Here is a 21,200-nt window from a genome sequence, read left to right as displayed (position 1 = left end):
GCCCAGGATGGGAGTACAAGGCTGCTCGGCTGGCCTGGAGGCTTGTCCACCAGGGTGGCCTGCAGGGCTGTTTCTCAGTCCCAAGGCATGGGCACACTGCTGATTGGATGGGGGTATATCTGCCAGTGGTGGCCCTGAAGCTTTTCTCAGGCCCTGATTAGGGGCTGCAGGGCTATTGGGCAGGCCAGGGGCTTGTCTGTAAGGGGTGGGGCTGTTTCTCAGGCCTTGGGAGTGGGTGTGTAGCTGCTCTACCTGCTGGGAGTGTGTCAGCTGTTCAGAGGTTTGAGGGCCTTTCCTGCTTGAGGGAGGGAGTGCAGCAGTTTGGCTGGCTCAAGGGTGGGTTTGCACTGGGTGGAAATGCCAGACTGTTCCTCTGGCTGGAAGTGTCTGTGGTGAGAGTTGGTTTCCCTGTTGTGCAGGAGCAAGGTCATAGCTGATCCTGGGTCCAAGCTCTGCACAGCTGGGGTTGTAGTGTTCAGCTACCAGTGTGGGCTTAGTGGAATGAAGATGGAGCCCTAGTGCTGGGGAGGTATAGTAGACTTCAGCAGTGGGTCTGGTCTCAAGTTCACAGGGGGTGGGTATGAAAAATATGTGGAATTTTCCTGTAGTAAGGACTTTAGGTGTTTGTGGGGCAATGGAGGCTGGTGGGGTTGAGCTTGCCTTTGCCTCATGATGGGAAGTCCCTTCTGACTCCAGACAGATCTGATCCAGGTGGGGAAGAAGAGCTGTGGAGGCTGGGTGCTTCCATGCTGCTCTTCTGGATTTCTAGTCAACATAGGTGCATCTGCACTCCAGCACTCTTCTTTTGACACTCCAGTTAAATATTATTTGTTTTTTCATTGCCTTGGTCCTTTCTTGTGGGGAGTGGGGAACAAGCACCTAGTGTCTCTACTGGATCATCTTGCTGATATCTCTCTCCAGCACACAAACTTATTCACATGGGGAAGAACCACAGAGTGATAACCCCAACACCCCAATGGGGCACAGAAGGTTATATATCATCTTGAGGTTAAAGAAAGAATAGGGACTTGGATTGTGGCAAAATCGGTTATGGGAGTGGGAGAAGAGGAGTCCTGGCTAGCAAGGTGGTCTTGTTATGTAGATGAAACCTCACAGGTAGCAGGCCTCAGAAAGAATAGATGGTAAATATTTCTTTCAGACCTTTAAGGGTATCAGACTTTCAGTTAATCATTCCTAGATCTGGACAAGGGAAGGCTTCAGAGAAAACCTGGCTTCATCAATGCAGATTCTCTACAGGTACAAATCTTCCACACAAAAGACAGCTTTGCAGGGCTACTTCTGTTTCCAGGTCCTCTGAACAACCATGTCAAAATATGGCAAAGAAATATTTTGATTTTTTTCAACATAGAGTGATAATTTAACTATTTAGTATTACAAACACAGCACAACCTTATTTGTCACTCCTTTGCTCAGAAAACTTCTATGATTCCCTGTTGTCCTAGAGAATCAAGTTCCAAAGCCTTATCTTGGCATTTACAACTCTATAAGATTGAACCTTAAATTAAAATACTCTAAGAATACTTCTAACATTCTCATTTCATTCATTTTTCAAACTATAGAGTCAGGTTCAATTAAGGAAAGGAGAGGGCCTCTTCTGGAGAGCAGTGAACTGTGTATAAACACAAGTAGAGTCAGTCCTGTTTTGTAGAAAAACCTACAGAATTCCAAAATAAGTCCTCTTCACTTTGGGGTAGGCAGGGATAGATTGTGGAGGCATGCAGGGGAGTACTGGTAATCCACAAATGGATTACCATTTGTGGTAATGAATTCTGATTACAATTAAGAAAGTGACACCCAAAGAGAATAAACCCCACAGCCCATCTGTAGAAACCTTGAACTAGGATTCTGTTGTCCTCTCTTTCAGTCTGGTAGATTTTTAGGCCAGCTTTGATTTGCTGTACCTGCTGCCTTCTATTACCTAGAGTGGGATAGGTGTGCGGCTAAATAACAAAATTTATTTTCAGCCATTAACAAATTAGTACTAATTAATTTCTCAGAGCCACTTGCAATCCCACATGATATCTGAAGGAAAGGGGTCACGCAGATTACTTGAATAGATAAGTGTAGGTGAGAGACATGAGATACTGCAGTAAGGGCATCACCAGATGGTACACAGCAATGGGAGGCAGCATGAGGTCACTGGGTGTCTGGAGAGCAGAGAGCCAGGAAGAGAATGAAAGCATGCCACAAGCAAGAGTCTCTTATTTCTCAGCCTTATATGTGTACTTCATTTGCCTTTGAGAGAAAGTGGGGGTGGCGATGGGAAATGCACTGATGGCTGAGTTTCAGGGTTGACTTGAAATCTGCTGAAGAGAAGTCACCTAATCTTGACCTTCATTCATTGACTGATACTGAATTCTGCATTCAAACAAATTACTCTTTGCAGTTAAAAGCTCCACAGATGAGTCCTTTTGTAAGCTGTGCTTAGTATACTAATGAATCATACTTGTCAATAGATTTACCATTGAAGGGCTTATGAAGTACGGTTTATCAAAAATGGCTTAGATCTTCAACCTGTTTCTAGGATTGTCAGTTAGCAAATGCATTTGGATGCTTAGAGCCCCCATTCTGGCACTTCACTAGAACTTGACCTAGGCTCTAATCTTTAGCTATGGTTGTCTTGTGCTCTTACACCTCAGGAGCCGTGCTATTCCTAAATTCCATGGATCTTTATCAGAATAATGTATATATATATAAACATGTATATAAACACATATATAAACACACACGCACATATATATATACACATACACACACACACACACACACACACACACACACACTGAGATGAAGAAGTCTTGAAGCTCTCTCTGACCTTCCCTCTTCCCCGACTGTCTCTCTCAAAGAAGCTGAAATTCCTTTATCTGCCTAAGATCCAGAACCACCAAGGAGAACAATTGTTTTTTTTCTTCCATTTCCTGTTATCTCTTTATCTATTGCAGAAAAGAAGACCAACATGTAAATACACCTGAACAAACACTTTTACAAGTATAATGTCTATCTCCAAAGATCATTTAAATTCCAAAGAGAAGTATTTACAAGTTCCCATATCCATTCATTCTCCTTGGTAATCCTCTCAACAGAATTCCTCTTCTCCCCCATCCCATAACCTGTTTTACCAGGATTCAAATCCCCATTCTTTCCATAACCTTGAGGTGTATTGCAACCACCTTTGCAAAGATTATTGACAGTGAGGGAAATCTAGCATGGCTGACTGTGTCTTGCTTCTAGCCTCACAGGCCAGCTATGCTCACTCATTCCTGGGTGTAGGCCAAGCTAACCATGGGAGGAGCTTGTAGTTTAACTTCAAAGCAAGGATGATAATAGTCCATTCTTAAAACTGCCTTCTTGTTCAGGGGCTTAAATTGCCTTTGACTAATGAAAGGCCACAAGGTTAGGATTATAGGAGGGGCCTGAATTATGCTAAAATGTAGGTATAGTTTTCATAATGTCTTACTGCTCAAGGGTCATGTTGCCAGATGTCACAAGATTTGTGATGTCCCCAGTTGCTCCTATAGATAACATAACTATTGTAGAGCTAAGATTGGTCTTTTGAGATGTGTTTCAAATTTTTGCATTCTGGTAACTGACTGACTCCACTGGGAGTTGTGACTCATAACTCAGCTTGTCCTGTGCTCAGCCCCCTCAACCCAGAGGCTGACTCAGTGCTTTCATTTCTGTAAAAGAATGTGAAGACCATTCTCTACACCCCTATGATTGCATCTGCAACCAGTCAGCAGTACCCATTCCCTAGTCTCCTCTCTACCAAAGTATCCTTGAAGAACCCTAACCTCTGAGTCTTCGAAGAGACTGATTTGAGTAATAACTACATCTTCCACATGGCTAGCCTGTATTAATTAACTCTTTCTTTACTGCAGTACCATAGTCTCAGTGAATTGGTTTTGTCTCTGCACTGAGCAGGAAGAACCTGTTGGGTATTTATAGTATATAAGCTTCTGTCCCTTACTGGGAAGTTGGGTCTTCATTCTGAAAGTTCTTGTGTGCACACATTAAATAAATTTGTGTGCCTTTTCTCCTATTAATAAAAAAAAAATCTGTGTGTGTGTGTGTATATATATATTTGTGTATATACACACAGAAACATATATTTTCCCCAGAGAATAGAATTCTTATGCCAGCTAACCAAGAGAACATTTTCTGATCCCCATGTACTTAGGAAAACAGTACAAACAGGTAAAGCAGCTTTTGCATATTGGGAATAACACTTAACACTAGCTGTTCAGCCTTGGTTAAGTAATTCCCTCTGAATCTGGTTTCCTCTCCATGCAATTGGAGATAATTTCCCTACCTCACAGAATTGGGGTATTGATTGAATGAGTAGGTATATGAAAGTACACTGTAACCTGTAAATTGCAGATATTAACATGTCAGATATTAATGTCAGGAGTCAGTAGAGTGCAGTGGTATAGAATGTGGGCTCTGAAATCAAACTGCTTGGCCTCATATTGTAGCTTTGCCATTTACTAGCTCTGTGACCATGGGCATGTTAAACTCTGTGAGACTCAGTTTACTTACCTGTACAATGGGATAATAATAGAACCCATTTCCATAGAGCAGTTGTGAAGAGTAAATAATTAATGAAGATAAAATGCTTAGCACTGTGCCTGGAACATAGTAAGCTGTCACTATGAACAAGGAAGTAAAACAGTAAAAATTCATTATATTCTGCAGGCCTGATCACCTTTGACATATGCAGTCATATTTGATTATAAACAACTTTGTGAGGTTGGCAGAACAAAGCATTATCATCAACATTTTACAGAATAAAGTATTGTCATCAACGTTTTACAGAAAGGTTGATGATTCCCTCAAGAAACCTCAGCAAATAGGTGGTAGGCCTTTGATTAGAACTCTGAATTCATTTCTTAAGGCCTAAAATAAATTCTGAGACTGTTTGTACAACAGCAGCCCAGCAGGGGAGAGCTTTCTGGCTAGGGATCTCCTGACAGGCAGCTGCCTTCTTCCTCTCCTATGTTTAGGCCCTATCTTATTACATGTCATATTATTACTATGGTCTGAATGTTTGTGTTCCAACCTTAGAATTCATAAGTTGAAACACTAACTTCCAATGTAGTGGTATTAGAAAGTGGGGGCTTTGGGAGGTGTCTAGGTCATGAAGGCAGAGCCCTCATGAGTTAAGTTTCATGCCTAAACAAAAGAGACCCCAGAGAGCTGCCTTGCGTCTTCTACTATGTGAGGATACAATAAGAGGCACCATCTATGAGCCAGAAAGTGGGCCCTCACCAGATACATAATCTGCCTTGATCTTGTACTCCTCAGCCTCTGGAATTGTGAGAAATAAATTTCTGTTATTTATAAGCCACTCGGTCTGTGGTATTTTGTTATAGCAGCTTGAATGGACAAAGACAATTACCAAGTTATCAAATAGGCCATGGGCAGGAGCAAAAAAAATCTTCATTTTCTCTCTGTGTTTGGTAGCACACTTGAATTGAATTCCTTCATTCTACTTCTATTACTAATAAATACATTTCATCATGAATTAGATTGCTACTTCTTTCTAATATAAGTATGTTACTGTCCATTGTGCACTGGAAGCCTTTCCCATGTCTATTTCTTTTATGAGGCTGTCTTTTTTTTTAAAACCTCTTTGTTAATCACAGCAGCTATCTCTGTCATTTGGGGACCCACTCTGTATTAATGAATATGGATTGGAGTCTTCCTAATTGTTCTCTGAACACCTCCCAATTTTCAGAAGGGTAATTGATTTCAATCAACTTCATTAGTACACTCTCTACACTCTCGAAAGCCTGTAATTTTCAAGTTCAATATTTGTGTGCTCACACCCTCAGGAGTGCTTCATTTGTATCCCATTATAATCCTGGAATTCTAACCAGTCACCAGCTTTATCATGAAGCTTATTTATTTTCTAGTATGGCTGAGTCATGCTTTAGGGCATCCCCCATACGCAAATATATATATTTTTGTAAAAGCAAAATTACACACGTATTTTTAAATTTAAAATGTTAACAACTCTAACTCTGGCTCTAATGAAGACTGTATTGAAATGATTCCCATGCCTCTAGGGGTATGATAGAGTGTGAAGTAAAGAAACTAAGGTTAGATGTTAGGTGTTTACTGTAGACAATTAGTCAAAGAGAAAACTTTAGCTTGGAAGTGAGAGGAGCTCGTTGGGAAGATAATATTTCATAAAAAAGTCACTTTTAGTTTAACTTCTAGAAAAATAAATGAAGAGAAATATATTTAGATACATTGTCACATAATAATTAGTTTTTTATTGTTATGAAACTTTCCCCATATTCATGTATATTTTTTTCTTTTGTTGCCTAAGTCTACGTTCAAAGATCTGTGGTGGTTTACTGTATTTCTGTGGAACTGGAGTAACTAATTATAGTCTACAATAGATACCCAGTTGTTGGTTCTGCCTCTGAAAGCTCAAAGCTCCTTATTAGATTTTATTGGAGAAGTACCTAAATTGAAAATATGAACACTTTTATCACTGTATTTCTACCGGAATTACCCTCATTGAGGTTCTTCTTGCCATTCTTCAGCTGGACTATTGCAAAAGCTTAACTGGACTTTCTACATCTCTTCTCTCCCCACTTCAACACATTACACACACTATTGCCAGAATGTTTTCCCCCAAACATTGTGTCATTCCCTTGTTAGATCTTCAGTAGCTCCTTGTCACAAGTGGCCTGGAGTGCAACATCACCCATAATCTAATTTTTCAACTTACCTTTCTAATTCTATTTGCTGTTACAACTTCATATACCATATGTTTCAGTCAAATGATTGTGATTCCTCAAAGGCTCCATAAGCATTGGCACATACCTGTGTCTACATATGCTGCTCCCTTAATGAGCAACACCTTTCTCACCATCTCTTTGTATGGACATTTTATATGTCTGCATTTGTTAGGGTAGCCATAGGCCCTTATAAAAAAGAGACCGTAGAGTAAAGTGGCTAAAAATTCAGAACTTCATTCTTTTTCTCTCGTGTAACAGCTCTGTTGTGTTTCAGAATGCAATGACTCTGCTTCGTGTGGTCATTCAGGATCGTAGGCTCCTTATAAGTTGTCAGGTCAAAAAGTTATTGCTCTACCATACCCTAGAGTGTCATCCTAATCTGAATGATGAAGGGTGGCCCACTTCATTCACGTTCCAGCTAGAGGAAAAGGAAAGGGTGAATAAGACATGTACACTCTCTTAGGGTCTGGGTCTGGAAGTAGGCACATTCACACATAACTGTGAGGGGAGGCTAGGAAATGTAGTCTAGCTGTATGTATGGAAGAAGCAGAGAAAAAATTTTGGTGGTCAACCAAGTTTATGACATGTTGAAATCTAGCTTACATGCCAGCTTCCTTCTTTAGGCTATGCTGAGCCCCTCAGCTGGAAGCAATTTCTCCTTCCTCTGATCTACTCTAGTTGAGGGCTTCTGAAACTAATGTGTACAAGAATCACCTGTGAATCTTGTTAAACTACAGAGGCTGAATTAGTCAATCAGGGTTGGGAATTGAGATTCTCCATTTCTAATGAGCTCTGAAGTGATACTTATGCACTAGTCTGAAGAATACACTTTGAGTGTTCTAGCCCATTGTCTGTTTCTCTCTTGTGGAATGTAACTTTTACTACTTCATATTAGCTATTTGTGTGCATAACTTAGCCTCCTTACTAGACAGTTAATTCCCATAGCAGAACCTGGATCTCATTGGCATCTGTCACTCTCACCCTGCCTCCCTACAGCACTAAGAATAGAGCATGCACACTTAGATGTAGTTAATAAATATTTGAATAATTGATGAGTGGCTTCAACTAATTTAGAATGTTGAACATAAACTTTTGAAGGGCAACACTACTTATATTAGCTTCTGGACTATGCTTAGTGCAATTACTTATTTGAAAATTGTCTGTTGAAAACTCCCCTCTTACATAGCCCAGCCAAACTAAGGGAACACTGGCCCAGAGAGCTGAGCTAAGTGGAATTCAGCAAATGGAAACCACATTTTATTGAGGACTTTCCCCCTCTGTGTGCTGTAACTATTTCAAAGGAAATGCTAATCCCTATGTTTGGAATTCATTTCCAGAGAGCTTCTCTGCTTAACAAGCGTGACTTTGTGCCCACAGAGCTTCATAAGCCAATTTTATCAGTTTTGTTGAAGAGGTGGCTTTTTTTTTTCCCCACCTGGAAACACTCAGTGATCTTCTATCTGGAAAGTCTCAAGTTGAGTACCAATTAAAGCTGGATAAGAATGACTCCTCTCAAGTTGGCACCATTTTAGCCCGTTCTTTTCTCAGTCCTAACATATTTAGTCATGTGTTGGCCTTGGAGATTAGGGTGGAAGAAGGAAGAGAAGATAAAGTGGGTTAGGGTTTAAAACAGAGGCTACTTTGTAATCTATCCTAAGTCTTATGAAGCAAAGTAAGAAGACCTGAGGTCTCCTGCCTCACACCTGTCTGCATGATGGAACTCCTAACTAGAACTATTTTGTACTTCGACTTTGTCATAAATGAGACAGAGCTGAGGTTTCCCTTTTGGACTCTGTATGTAAAAGGTTTCACAAGCAAATTAATCATGTTATTAAGATTTTACAGATTCTTAGCCTAGTTGAAGAAATGAGTTTTAGTTTCTATTAGCCCCACTGGTACAATCAACTAATGTACCAATCACAAACTACATAACTTCACAGTGGGATCCTTTACTTTTTACCTGTAGGCTCTTTACTTGGCAGTATCTTTTTAGCCCTTAGTTCCATTACTAGGCTTTGGAATTGAGAAATGGATATTCAGACATGCCATTAATGTATACTGACCCCTCTCTTTCCTTACTGTCGACTAGATATAAGGGTTTATGGTATTATCTGCACAATGTGTCCGGATAAGTTGTTATTGCACATGGCTGCATTTGATTTTGTAGGTATTCCACATTTTTCGGCTTCCTATTCCCTCAGTGAGACCTTTAGCATGGCAATTCAAGAATGAAAATATTCTCAACAGAGCTAGGACTAGGGTGAGGCAACCCAGGCCCCTAGGGAGCAAAATTTAAGGAGGCACTAACTTGCATATGCATGCCCTGGAAATGAGCACCTTCTTAAATGTTGCGCCCTAGGCACCTAGCTGGCCATATTCTAGTCCGGGTCCTGAGTTCCAAATCAGAGAGCTCAAAGTACTAGTTGCTGAGATCATTTGGATGATTGAGTCAACCCCAGTCCTTTACCCCAACTTGTAGGCATGTGTATGCGTGACTGCAGAGATCCTACAAATGTACATATGAGACAATAAAAACGGAATTCTGCAATCATGATTTTATTAATCACATGAAGGTAAGACTGACATTCAATGTTTATTTGCCCTCTGTGCTGCAGTAAAACAGTCTTGACATAGATTTTTTAATGAGCATGCATTAATTATTGTCTTTGAGAATCTCCTTGAATTTAACTCTTGCTGTTGCTCCATGGTCTCAAAGTCCCCTGATTTTTCAGACCACCAATGGCACATCTAAATGTAGACAAATGCATCACTCTTATCCAAGTGCCTAACTATACCCACTTGCAAGGCATATGTGAATGCCACCTAATTAGTTGTGAAGTGCATTTTGGCATATGTCGGAAGTTAAAGCCACTTCCTTAGAGGAACTCAAACTCCGAATTTATCTTTATTAAGGCCTTGTCCAAATGATAAATATACACTGCCTCCTTGCTATCTACTGCTTGGAAATAAATCACTTTAGGATTGATTTGCTAACGGCTTTCTTCACTCTAAGGGTCCTCCTGCCCGAGAGGTCATACTGTCCTTCTTCACAAACAAACATTGATAACCAAACAGAAGACACCACACTGACCATACAGTGAATGAAGAAGGAAGTCTGGAGCGAGGGGAAGCATGATCCTTTGCACAGCCTAGAAAAAACGAACCTTACCAAAGTGCAATATTATATTCTGGACAAAAGCCCCCAAACCACTTTTTAAGAATATGAGTGAACAAATGGGATATATTCATCTTCTTTTTCAGCAAAGTGCCATGAACGTTGGTACTTTAGTCAGGAATTACAAACCCCTCCAGGAGTCTGCCAAGTAATAGAAATCAGTGAAACTGGCTGGGTATGAGACAATCAGGAGTGGTAGGGTCTCCAGGGAAACAGAGAATGCACTTATCATCCACTGCAGCTGCTTTTTGTGACATGGGAATATGGGCCAAATCTTGTTAGATCTTCTGATTCTTCAAGAGAAGCAGGTAACTTGATTTTTTTAATAACATGATGGCTCCCATTTTTTAACTGTTGGAAAGTTAGCTTAAGAACATTTTAAGGTCACTGCGTGGGATAAATAAAATATCCCTAAAGGACAGAGTTGCCTCACTAAGTCTTGAAACCTGACTCCTTTCCAGCTGTGATTCCTTGCTCAGGACCATAACTCTGGATTCACATGGTGACTTTCAATGGCTCAGCCAATCATGCTAAAGTTGTATATTCTTAAGATGCCAAGATATTAAATTGTATTTTAGACAGTTAAGTTTACAATTATCTTTGTCTCACTGCACATGGGTGGCACCACCTGCCTGCAGGCTTAGCTCACTCTCTACATTATCGGCATAACACAACAGTGGACGCTTGATTTTCATTAGCCAGATGTAACTGATTGTCCTACCTTCACCTTTAGAGCGAGGCCACAGGGGCCCCATGGAACCACCTGCTTCTTGAGGAAGAAGTACGTACATGGAAATAGTGCTGTCTTAACCTGCTTGGCTTTCTTACATTTTTAATATCTTGTTTGTCTCAACTGCTTATTCCATGGTCATTGTCACTTCTGTTTGCCTGTTTCTGAATCTGTCAGTTGTTGACTAATAGAGGTAGAACTTGAATCCAGGTGTCCATTTCTTGAGGGAATTTGTTCTGCAAATTTATTCTCTGCAGGTTGAACTGAGATGTCTTTGATTTGCCCTGTGTCATATATATTTTAAATTAGCTTGACGTTTTCCTGCTCTTGTGATCTATGATGTGAAATTACTTCATGGCCTGTGGAAGTTCAAACACATTCCAAAAACTTCTGTTAACTTCCAGAGGAGCCTCATACTTCCTGGGCACTCATGCTGTCCGTGTCCCACACTATATTTGTGTGAAACATAGCCTTTGTCTCTCTGTCTGATTCTCTCTCTCGTTCATTCTTTCTTTTTCTCTCTCTCTCACTCCTACTTCTGCTCTCACTCGAAATCCATCCATAAGCTCAGTAGACTTTCCCCAGTCACATTACCCCTCCCCTTGCCACCAGGCTTCATGCATCTCACTCTGACTGTACCCTTCCCATCACAGCTCTTCACCCCCTGCCTCTCAGCTTGCCCTGAGAATGCTAACTTCTTTTCCTTCTACAGTGATAGAGCAGCCTCCTTACTTTTATGTGGCCTTGCTGCCACTTAACACTAAGGTCATTGGAGTTGGGGGATGACCTTTTTGAACCTGTAAAAATAAACTCGGATTCTTTTTGTTAATTAACAAATGAACATAGAGCCAAAAAGCCTTGCTCTCTAGTATCTTAGGCTGGGTCTACTTCTGAGCCAAGGCCTGATGCTGATGCCTTTATGAATATCCCTGCTCTACCTTGAGACTATCAAAATGCTGCTTCATTTAAATTTTACCTCCCCTCTTCTGTTCTTCCCAATCTCAAATAACCTTATCACTTCATTTGTTTTGTGAGTTGCCCCACGTTTCCTTTGATATGCGGTCTCCCTTGCTTTAGGAAGTTAATAAACTTAACTTTGTGAGACTATAGGGGTGTCCCTGTTGGTTATCATCAGAGGGGCTTTACTACCTTCTGCTGCAAGCATTTATTAAAGTATTTGTCCCAATATATGCAGTTTTCCCCTTAAAAGGATTTATCTTTCATTACAATGTAACTTCCGTGAAGACAGGGGATTTAATCTGTTTTCTTCACTATTCTAAAACAATGCTTGGGTCATGTTGAAAGAATGAACGAATAAATTCTGTTAATAGCCCTTAAATTAATACAATGATCTCCACATCCTTATAAGAGTATGGTACCTCATTTCAGCTTCTGCTGAACTGTGCCTTTGGTTCTGAAATAAGAAAGACTCGGATAGACCCTGTCTTAGTCCCTTCAGGTTAATATAACAAGATATCACACACTGGGTAACTTATAAAGAACAGACATTTATTTCTCACGGTTTGGGACATTGAAAAGTCCAAGGCCAAGATGCTGACAGGTTCGGTGTCTAATGAGGGCCTGTTTTCTGGTTTTTGATGGTGCCTTTTTCAGTGTCCTCATATGGTAGGAAAAGGGCAAACAAGCTCCCGTGGGCCTCTATTATAAAGGCGCCAATCCTAATCATGAGAAATCCATTCATACAACTTTATCACCTCCCAAAGGTCCCATCTGTTAATATCAACACCTTAGGGATTAGAGTTCAACATATGAATTTTGGGGGAATATAAATATTCAACCATAGTAGACCCCCATTCCAACATTTAGCTGTATAATTTGGGATAAATTATTTAATCTCTTTATACCTCTATCTTTTTAGCTGTGAAGTGGGGATGATGCTACGTATTGTATTTGGTTGGGAAGATTAAATGAAGTGATTTATATGAAAAGTTTATTGTGGAGTATGACACATGGTAAATGTTCAGTAAACATCAGCTAGTATTTTTCATTATAACTCTCCCTGGCCTTAATTTTTCCAGATTCCAGGCACTTGCACATCACTGTGCCCCTGCTTCTATTCAGCACTGCATTTCATTTTGCCTCATGATATGGTAAGGTATGTATGTCTTCTTTGTTTAGTTGTAAACTCTTTGAGGGCAAGGTCCATGTCTTACTTACCCGTGTATCACTGTAGATAAATACATCTATGTATCACTGGCACATAGTAGTCACTCTAAATATCTGTGGTTGAAAAGTCTGCCTGGAAAAGAAGATGACAGTAAGAGTGCAGAGCTGAGCCTGATTGGTAAATGTAGTGACTGCAGTGACTGTTAGCTGATTATGATAGAGCATTAATAGCTTCTTTTCTGGGTGGTTTTATTTTTTATTTTTATTTATTTATTATTATTTTTGAGATGGAGTCTTTCTCTGTTGCCCAGGCTGGAGTACAGTGGCATGATCTCTGCTCACTGCAACCTCCACCTCCCGGGTTCAAGCAATTCTTTTGCCTCAGCCTCCCGAGTAGCTGGGACTACAGGCATGCGCCACCACATCTGGCCAATTTTATATATATATATATTTTTTTTTATTAGAGACAGGGTTTTGCCATATTGGCCAGGCTGGTCTCAAACTCCTGACCTCAGGTGATCTGCCCACCTCGGCCTCCCAAAGTGCTGGGATTTCAGGCTTGAGCCACTGCGTCCGATCTTGAGTGGTTTTAGAATATAACAACTAAATAGGAGGAGCAGGCGCAATGAAGGAGCTTTTTTGAGTGTCGTCTGCTCCTGCTGAGTGGTATTTGAATGACCCAGGGAAAATGAGAAGGGCCAAGGAAGTGGGTATGGACCAACCTGGTCATTTAATTCCTCTAATTCTCAAGAATTGCCACTCCAGTCTAGCCTAGCAATTTGGAGCAGTGGGTAAATTATTTGTAGCTAATCTGTAAGCAGAGATCATTGTGCTGACGTGTACTGGGGTTTTGCTCTCCTGGCTACCAGGTGGGGACCTGTGACTGCTTTGTCTTTTAGTTGCTCTAGAGACTGGAAATAAAGGCATAAAATGCCCTATGTTCACTTAGCGGGGCTTAACTCTGTGAGTGGCTCTCTACTTGTGAAAGTATTTATGACAATTGCTCTCCTGCTGCACGTGCGCGTGCGCGCACACCCCCCCCCCCCCCCACACACACACACTGCATGGCCCAGAATAAAGAACAAGTCTTAAAACCTAGGAGAAGGTAAGAGGGCAAGGTTTTCTCAACATCCCTTTCCTGCACATCCTGCACAAATTCACACCTTTTGGCTTTTCGCTCATTTCCCAGTGTCCCAACCCCACTTGCCCTCTTTAGTATTCTCCAAGGGGTTACATTTGATGATCACTAAGATCCTCGAGCCTGTGGTGTGCTGGTAAATTGGCTCTCTAGGGGAAAAAAGCCCTGATTTGTACCTTTGTAGTGTTTCCTGATTCCCTTCCTCCTTCTTTTCCCCCTCCCTGCCTCCATTTCTCCCCACCCTTTTCTCTTTTTCCTGCATTCCAGGCATAATTAGTCCCACCCCTCCAGTTCATTCTGCCTAGTTTTTCTTGTTTTCATCTTAGTACACATAACTTGAATTTCTCAGCTGTGTGTGGCAAAAGTATATACCATGTTATTTTAAAAAATTTTTTTCTTGATCTGTATAGGTAATTGAAATGATTAGTGGTAGCAGTTTTTATCCAATCATTGCTTTAAACCACACTCATGACATCCACAACGTAAGTAGGATGTTTTTGTCATTTTCTTGGAAATCATAGCCAGATAAATCAGGCAAGAGAAAGAAATAAAGGGCATTCAAATTGGAAAGGAAGAATTCAAATTATCTTTTTCACAGATGACATGATCTTATATTTAGAAAACCCTAAAGATTCCATCAAAAACACTGTTAAAATTGATAAATGAATTCAGTAAAGTTGGAGAATACCAAATCAATGTAGAAAAATCAGTAGTATTTATATATGCCAACAGTGAACAATTTGAAAAAGAAATCAAGAAATCAATACCATTTACAATAGCTACAAAAAATATAAAGTACCTAGGAAAATTTAACAAAAGAAGTGAAAGATCCCTGCAAGGTAAACTATAAAACACTGAAGAAAGAAATTGAAGAGGATATAAAAAATGGAAAGATATTCTGTGGTCAAGTATTAGAAGAATTAATATTATGAAAATGACAATACTACCCAAAGTGATCTACAGATTCAATGCCATCCCTATCAAAATACCAATGACATTCTTCACAGAAATAGAAAAAGCAATTTTAAAATGTATATGGAACCACAAAAGATCCTGAATAGCCAAAGCAATCCTGTCCAAAAATCTGGAGGTATCATACTACCTGACTTTAATAGACCTTATTTTTTACGGTAGTTTTAGGTTCACAACAAAAGTGAGAGAAAGGTACAGAGATATTCCATATACTCCCTGCCCCCACATGTGTTGAGCCTCTCCATTATCAACATCTTCCATCAGAGTGGTACATTTGTTCAACTGATGAACCTACATTGACACATCATTATCACCAAAAACTCATAGTTTACATTAGGGTTCATTCTTGGTATTGTATATTTTATGGGTTTTGATAGATGCTTAATCATGTATATCCACTACTATAGTATCATAGAGAGTAGTTTTATTTCCCTTAAAAATCCTCTGTGCCCCACCTATTCATCCCTTCCCCCACTCCCTGGCAACCACTGATCTTTTTACTGTCTCCATAGTTTTGCCTTTTCTAGAATGTTATATAATTGGTATCATATAATATGTGGCCTTTTCAGATTGGCTTATTTCACTTAGTAATGTGCATTTAAGTTTACTCCATATCTTTTAATTGCTTGATAGCTCATTTCTTTTTAGCACTGAATAATATTCAATTGTTTAGATGTACCACAGTTTATCCATTCACCTACTGAAGGACATCTTGATTGCTTCCAAGTTTTGGCAATTATAAATAAAGCTGCTATAAACATTCATGCTCAGCTGTCTGTGTGGATATAAGTTTTCAACTTCATTGGGTAAATACCAAGGAGTGCAATTGCTGTATCTTATGGCAAGAGTATGTTTAGTTTTGTAAGAAACTGCCACACTGTCTTCCAAAGTGTCTGTACCATTTCGCTTTTCCATCAGCAATGAATGAGAGTTCTTATTGCTCCACATCCTTGCCAGCATTTGGTGTTGGGTTTTGGATTTTGGACATTCTAATAGATGTGTAGTATCTCATTTTTGTTTTAATTTGCATTTCCCTGGTGACATATGACATGGAACATTTTTTTCATATGCCTATTTGCTATCTGTATATCTTCTTTGGTGACATGTCTATTCAGGTATTTGGACCATATTTTAATTGGGTGGTTTCCTTACTGTTGAATTTTAAGAGTATTTTTTACATTTTGGATAATAATCCTTTATCAGATACGTTCTTTGCAAATTTTTTTTATGTCTTTTTAAAAAATATATATAAAGTAGGTTTTCAGGTTTCTTTTTTTTTTTTTCATTTTTCGGTGGAAGAAAGGTCTATATTTCAATGATACGGGGCTTACATTGTACTTCACATTTTCCTTTTATCCTCTCTCCCTTCCCCCATCTTGTTAAGCAGCACAATTCTTTTCTGAGCTAATGCATCTCTTGGCTTATTCTGACAATAGCAGCAAAGAACAGATGAGTCCAGCTACTGTTAGTCTATTTCCCTTCCTTCAAGGCATAAAGGAGTATGCCCTATTTTCTGCCTTTCAAGTTTTGTCGGCTGACACACTTTGTATAATAGTTGCATAAGATGAGTTGCTATCTGTCCAGGATTCAACGCAGTTTGGCATTATCCATGACTTGATGCCAAAGAAGAATTCACCTATGTAATTTTTTTCTATCATCTCATTGCCCTAAAATAAATGATTTGATGGTGAAATAAAATGTGTTCTAGGAGAAGCTGAGGAAAATATGCAAAGTGCATAAGAGAAAAAAGGTTCTCTGTGTTTTCAATAAATGACCATTCATGATAATGAGGATACAAGAGCACTTGAACATAACAGAGACCAAAATGTTTTAATATATAAAAACTAAGAAGCCCAGAATCAGTGTCATATTTTGAAAAGTATTATGTTATGGTAGATGCAAAACTACCTGGTAATATTTATACTTCCACTTAAAATTCAACTTCTGCTTGGTTCATCTGATTCTTTCAAGGTCTTAAATGTTAAATGAAGGGGTAAAATAGGAAGGTATTTAAGTAATTAGTAGGCTTCCTGGGTCTTGATAACTTCAGTGCTTCTAGGAGCTGCCCAGCTGGCCACCAGTCTCTGTGGAATCCAGGGGCCTCTTCCCAATATGGATTTGACCAGCACTTTAATTGGTGAGTTTCCATTAGCATCTTAGCACTACTCTTTAATACAAATGCCTTATTTTCCATGGTTTATGAAAGTTTAAGTGATAACCATGATTGCAGGAACAGATTGTTGAGGAGCTGTTTTTCAGTGAAAAGTCGGGTCAGGAGATTGATGGAGGCTTTGAAATTAGATCCTTGGATTGAAAAATAAAGTTGGCGGTCATGAGTCCCATCAGTGGCTTCTCTATTAAAAGTCTCTTTTTAATTGCGATAAAAATATTTTACTTGAGATCTACCATCTTAACAAATTTTAGGTTCACAATACAGTATTGTTAAGTATAGCAATATTGTACAATTATAGTAATTAGTTAAGTAATACAATATTGTACAGCATAGTTTTAGAACTTATTCATCTTACGTAACTGAAACTTTATACCAAATGAACATCAACCTCCCATTTCCCCCTTCCCCTAGCCTCTGGCAACCACCGTTTTATTCTGTTTTTCCATGAGTTTGACTGTTTTGGATACCTCAGGTAAGTGGAATCATGCAGTATTTGTCTTTATGACTGGCTTATCTCACTTAGTGTAATGTCCTTCAGGTTCATCTGTGTTGTCTCAAATGGCAGGATTTCCTTCTTTTTTAAGGCTGAATAATACTCCATTTTATTTATATACTACATTTTACTTATCCATGTAGCCATACATGGACACTTATATTGTTTCCAGATCTTGCCTATTGTGAATAATGCTTCAATGAACATGGGAGTGCAGGCTATTTCTTTGAGATCCTGATTTTAGTTCCTTTGAATGTATACCCAGAAGTGGAATTGCTGAATCATGTAGTAGTCCAATTTTTAGTTTTTTGAGGTACTGCCATACTGTTCTCTGCAGTGGTTACATCAATTTACATTCCCATCAACAGGGTATAAGGGTTCCAATTTCTCTTCATCATTACTGACACTCTTTTTGTCTTTCTGATAATAGCCATCTTAACAGTTGTAACGTAGCCTTATTGCGGTTTTGATTTGTGTTTCCTTGATGATTGGTGATGTTCAGCATCTTTTCATATACCTGTTGGTCATTTTAATGTCTTCTTTGTAGAAATGTCTATTCAATTCCTTTGCCCATTTTTTTTTTTTTTTGACAGAGTCTTGATCTGTCACCCAGGCTGGAGTGCAGTGGCACGATCTCAGCTCATTGCAACCTCTCCCTCCTGGGTTCAAGCAATTCTCCTGCGTCAGCCTCCTGAGTAGCTGGGATTACAGGCATCTGCCACCACGCCTGGCTAATTTTTGTATTTTTAGTAGAGAGGGGGGTTTCTCCATGTTGGCCAGGCTGATCTTGAACTCCTGACCTCAAATGATTCACCTGCCTCGGCCTCCCAAAGTGCTGGGATTACAAGCGTGAGCCACCACGCCCGGCCCCTTTGCCCATTCTTAAGTTGGGTTATTTGGTTTCTTTTGCTATTGAGTTCTAAGGGTTCTTTGTATATTTTGGTTATTACTTCTGTGATGTAAATACTCCCATCAAGGCCAATTTCAAGCTACCAGCTTGAGGCCACTGAATTCTTTGTTCAGAAGAGATGTGCACAATTGGCTCTTGTAAAACAATTTGTCAGTTTGTGCTAGCTCCAGCATCCTATTGCTTTAAGCTCTGACTTTTTTTTTTTTTTTTACTTTTGTTCCTGATCCTTTTTCTTTCCATTTCCCATTATAACACACAATAATAGTTAACATACCCAAATTAAACTACAAAGCTTCTTCTTAATAACCAAACATGGCAAAAAAGGTTAAAGTGTTTCTTGCACACTTAACATATACACTATGAAATCAAGGTTGTGTCAAGGATGTGTGCTAGCTGCTAATTTTTAGTACAGTAAGTCCTCAATGTCATCGACAGGTTCTTGGATATTGCAACTTTAAGTTACATGACGTATAAAAACAACAATTTTTTTTTCTCATCAAGGATGTTAAATGAAAACTTAATGTAGTAATTAGGGAAGGAACAGCAAGAAAGACTATGTTTTGTGGTTCTGTAATACTCTCTGAATTGACAAGAGCCTCTCTGAAAGTCAAGCTTCAGTTCTGATGATAGTAGGTCCCCTGAGACACCTTTTATAACAGACAGTCCTCTCTTCATCAGCTATGGCAAAGTCAACAGGGAGCAGTAGTATCAAAATGTAAACAAGTACTCCATTATACTCATTTTATTTATTGATTTACTTTTTAAAAAATGGAGTCTGTCTGTTGCCTAGGCTGTAGTGCAGTGGTGCAATCAGAGTCCCACTGCAGCCTCAACCTCCTGGCCTCAAGCGATCTTCCTGTCTCAGCCTTCTGAGTAGCTAGGACTACAGGTGCATGCCCCCATGCCCAGCTAATTTTTATACATACATACATACATATATATATATATATATATATATATTTTTTTTTTTTTTTTTGAGACAGAGATTTGCTCTTATTGCCCAGGCTGGAGTGCAATGACGTGATTCCGGCTCACTGCACCTCTGCCTCTAATATTCAAGGAATTATCCTGACTCAGCCTCCTGAGCAGCTGGGATTACAGGTGTGTGCCACCACGCCTGGCTAAATTTTGTATTTTTTTTTTTAGTTAGTAGAGATGAGGTTTCACTGTGTTGGCCAGGCTGCTCTAGAATTTCTGACCTCAGGTGATCCTGCAGAGACAGGGTCTCTCTAGGTTGCCCAGGCTGGTTTCAAACTCCTGGCCTCAAGCTATCCTCTCTCCTAGGCCTCCCAACATGCTGGAATTACAGGCATGAGCCACCATGTCCAGCTCATTATTTACTTTTGTATTTCAGCTTTTTTTCATGTCCTCAGATGTGCTAAACAATGCTTCTTCCTAATTTAATGCATCAATTTTTGCTGCCATTGGAAGCTTCTGCAAATTGAATGTGTTTACTCTAGCTTGGAAGACATGGATGAGTGAAAAGAGTTATGCTTTCTTGCAAATAGTCTAGGAGTGGGAAACAGAGAGACAGCTAGAGCTAAGTTTGGCCCAAACTGCTTAACATGTGTGAGATTTGGTCTTAATTCCTTCAGTTTCCCTAGGTATTACATGCTCATTCCTCAGCCTCTGCCCAGCTGCCTCACATAGTCCATCCTTTCTTGACTTTGTTTCTCAGGCTAGATCCCAACAAATCTCACCTGGAGAAACTTGGAAAAATCTAAGCAATAAACTAGGAGTCTAGTGACTGCTGATATATATTTATATATATTATATAGTCTCCCTCAGAACAAAGGGACAAGGAACCTGTGGTGTGCTGGTAAACCGTGAACAACCAACTTTCCAGAACAAAAAAATCTGTGTGTGTGCATGTGTGTGTGTGCATGCAGATTTTTACATTGTATTGATATAAAGGATGAGTAGTACACAATTAAAAAATAGTATACATTACTCCTTATTTTAAATTCCACAAACCAGTTTATTCTTACAGAATGCTTTTGTTAATTTTTACAAGTTCTTTTATCCATAGTCAATCTGTGGTTGTGATTGATGAATGAATGTAGTCCCTACATAAACGTGGCTGATATACTCATTTATGTTAATGAGTAATGAAAGTGAAACAACAAAGATGCATGTCAGAACTTCACTTATTCATCAGTGATGTGGGGAATTCCTTTGTTGAATCAAATAATAGGTTTTGAAGATTGGAAGAACATGTTCTTTTTTTGGTTAGTCAAAATGTGATGCCTATAGATATAACAGTTTTAAGTTTAATCTGCAGTATTAATGCTTTCTCCATCACTTTTTAAAGTTTGGACTATCAGCAAAACAATAAATCAAGCCTTGATCTTAAGCATTTCACAATTTTCGTACTGTAAATAATCCCTACCATGGCTGATGTCAAGCTACAATTGTGATGTCAGTGGGTAAAGAGTGGGAGGAGATGCACAGAAGCACGCCATTATAGGGTGTTTCCACCATACAGATACTATAGATATAAATAACCGCATGGGCATAGATAAACAAAATGTAATTCAAGAATTAGAAGGTGATGTGTTTTGACTATTACTTTTGGTTTTAATATAATTTCATTGTAGGTAGACATAATTGAATTTTTAATAATGGCTGTGTTTAAAAACCAGCTTACAGAATTTTTGAAGATATAACAACTGGCTCTTGTGAGCTAGAATATATCAACTCCCAGCACACTGG

At 39.3% G+C, this 21,200-nt stretch overlaps 1 long non-coding RNA gene across 3 annotated transcripts in view; it reads left to right on the top strand.

The window, feature by feature from the left end:
- The window catches only part of LOC141409381 (uncharacterized), a 124,499-nt gene that overhangs the window by 3,797 nt on the left and 99,502 nt on the right, over positions 1 to 21,200 (top strand). For 2 of the 3 annotated variants that reach the window (XR_012429859.1, XR_012429858.1), the window contains exon 2: positions 12,715 to 12,786. This is a non-coding gene — a long non-coding RNA (uncharacterized lncRNA). Of the gene's footprint in view, positions 1 to 12,714; positions 12,792 to 21,200 lie in introns of all 3 variants that reach the window. The other variant, XR_012429857.1, reaches the window with a different exon arrangement.

This window comes from Macaca fascicularis, chromosome X (genome assembly GCF_037993035.2).
Source record: "Macaca fascicularis isolate 582-1 chromosome X, T2T-MFA8v1.1".
Classification (NCBI taxonomy): Eukaryota; Metazoa; Chordata; class Mammalia; order Primates; family Cercopithecidae; genus Macaca; species Macaca fascicularis.
This window is presented reverse-complemented; position numbering and strand designations above follow the sequence as displayed.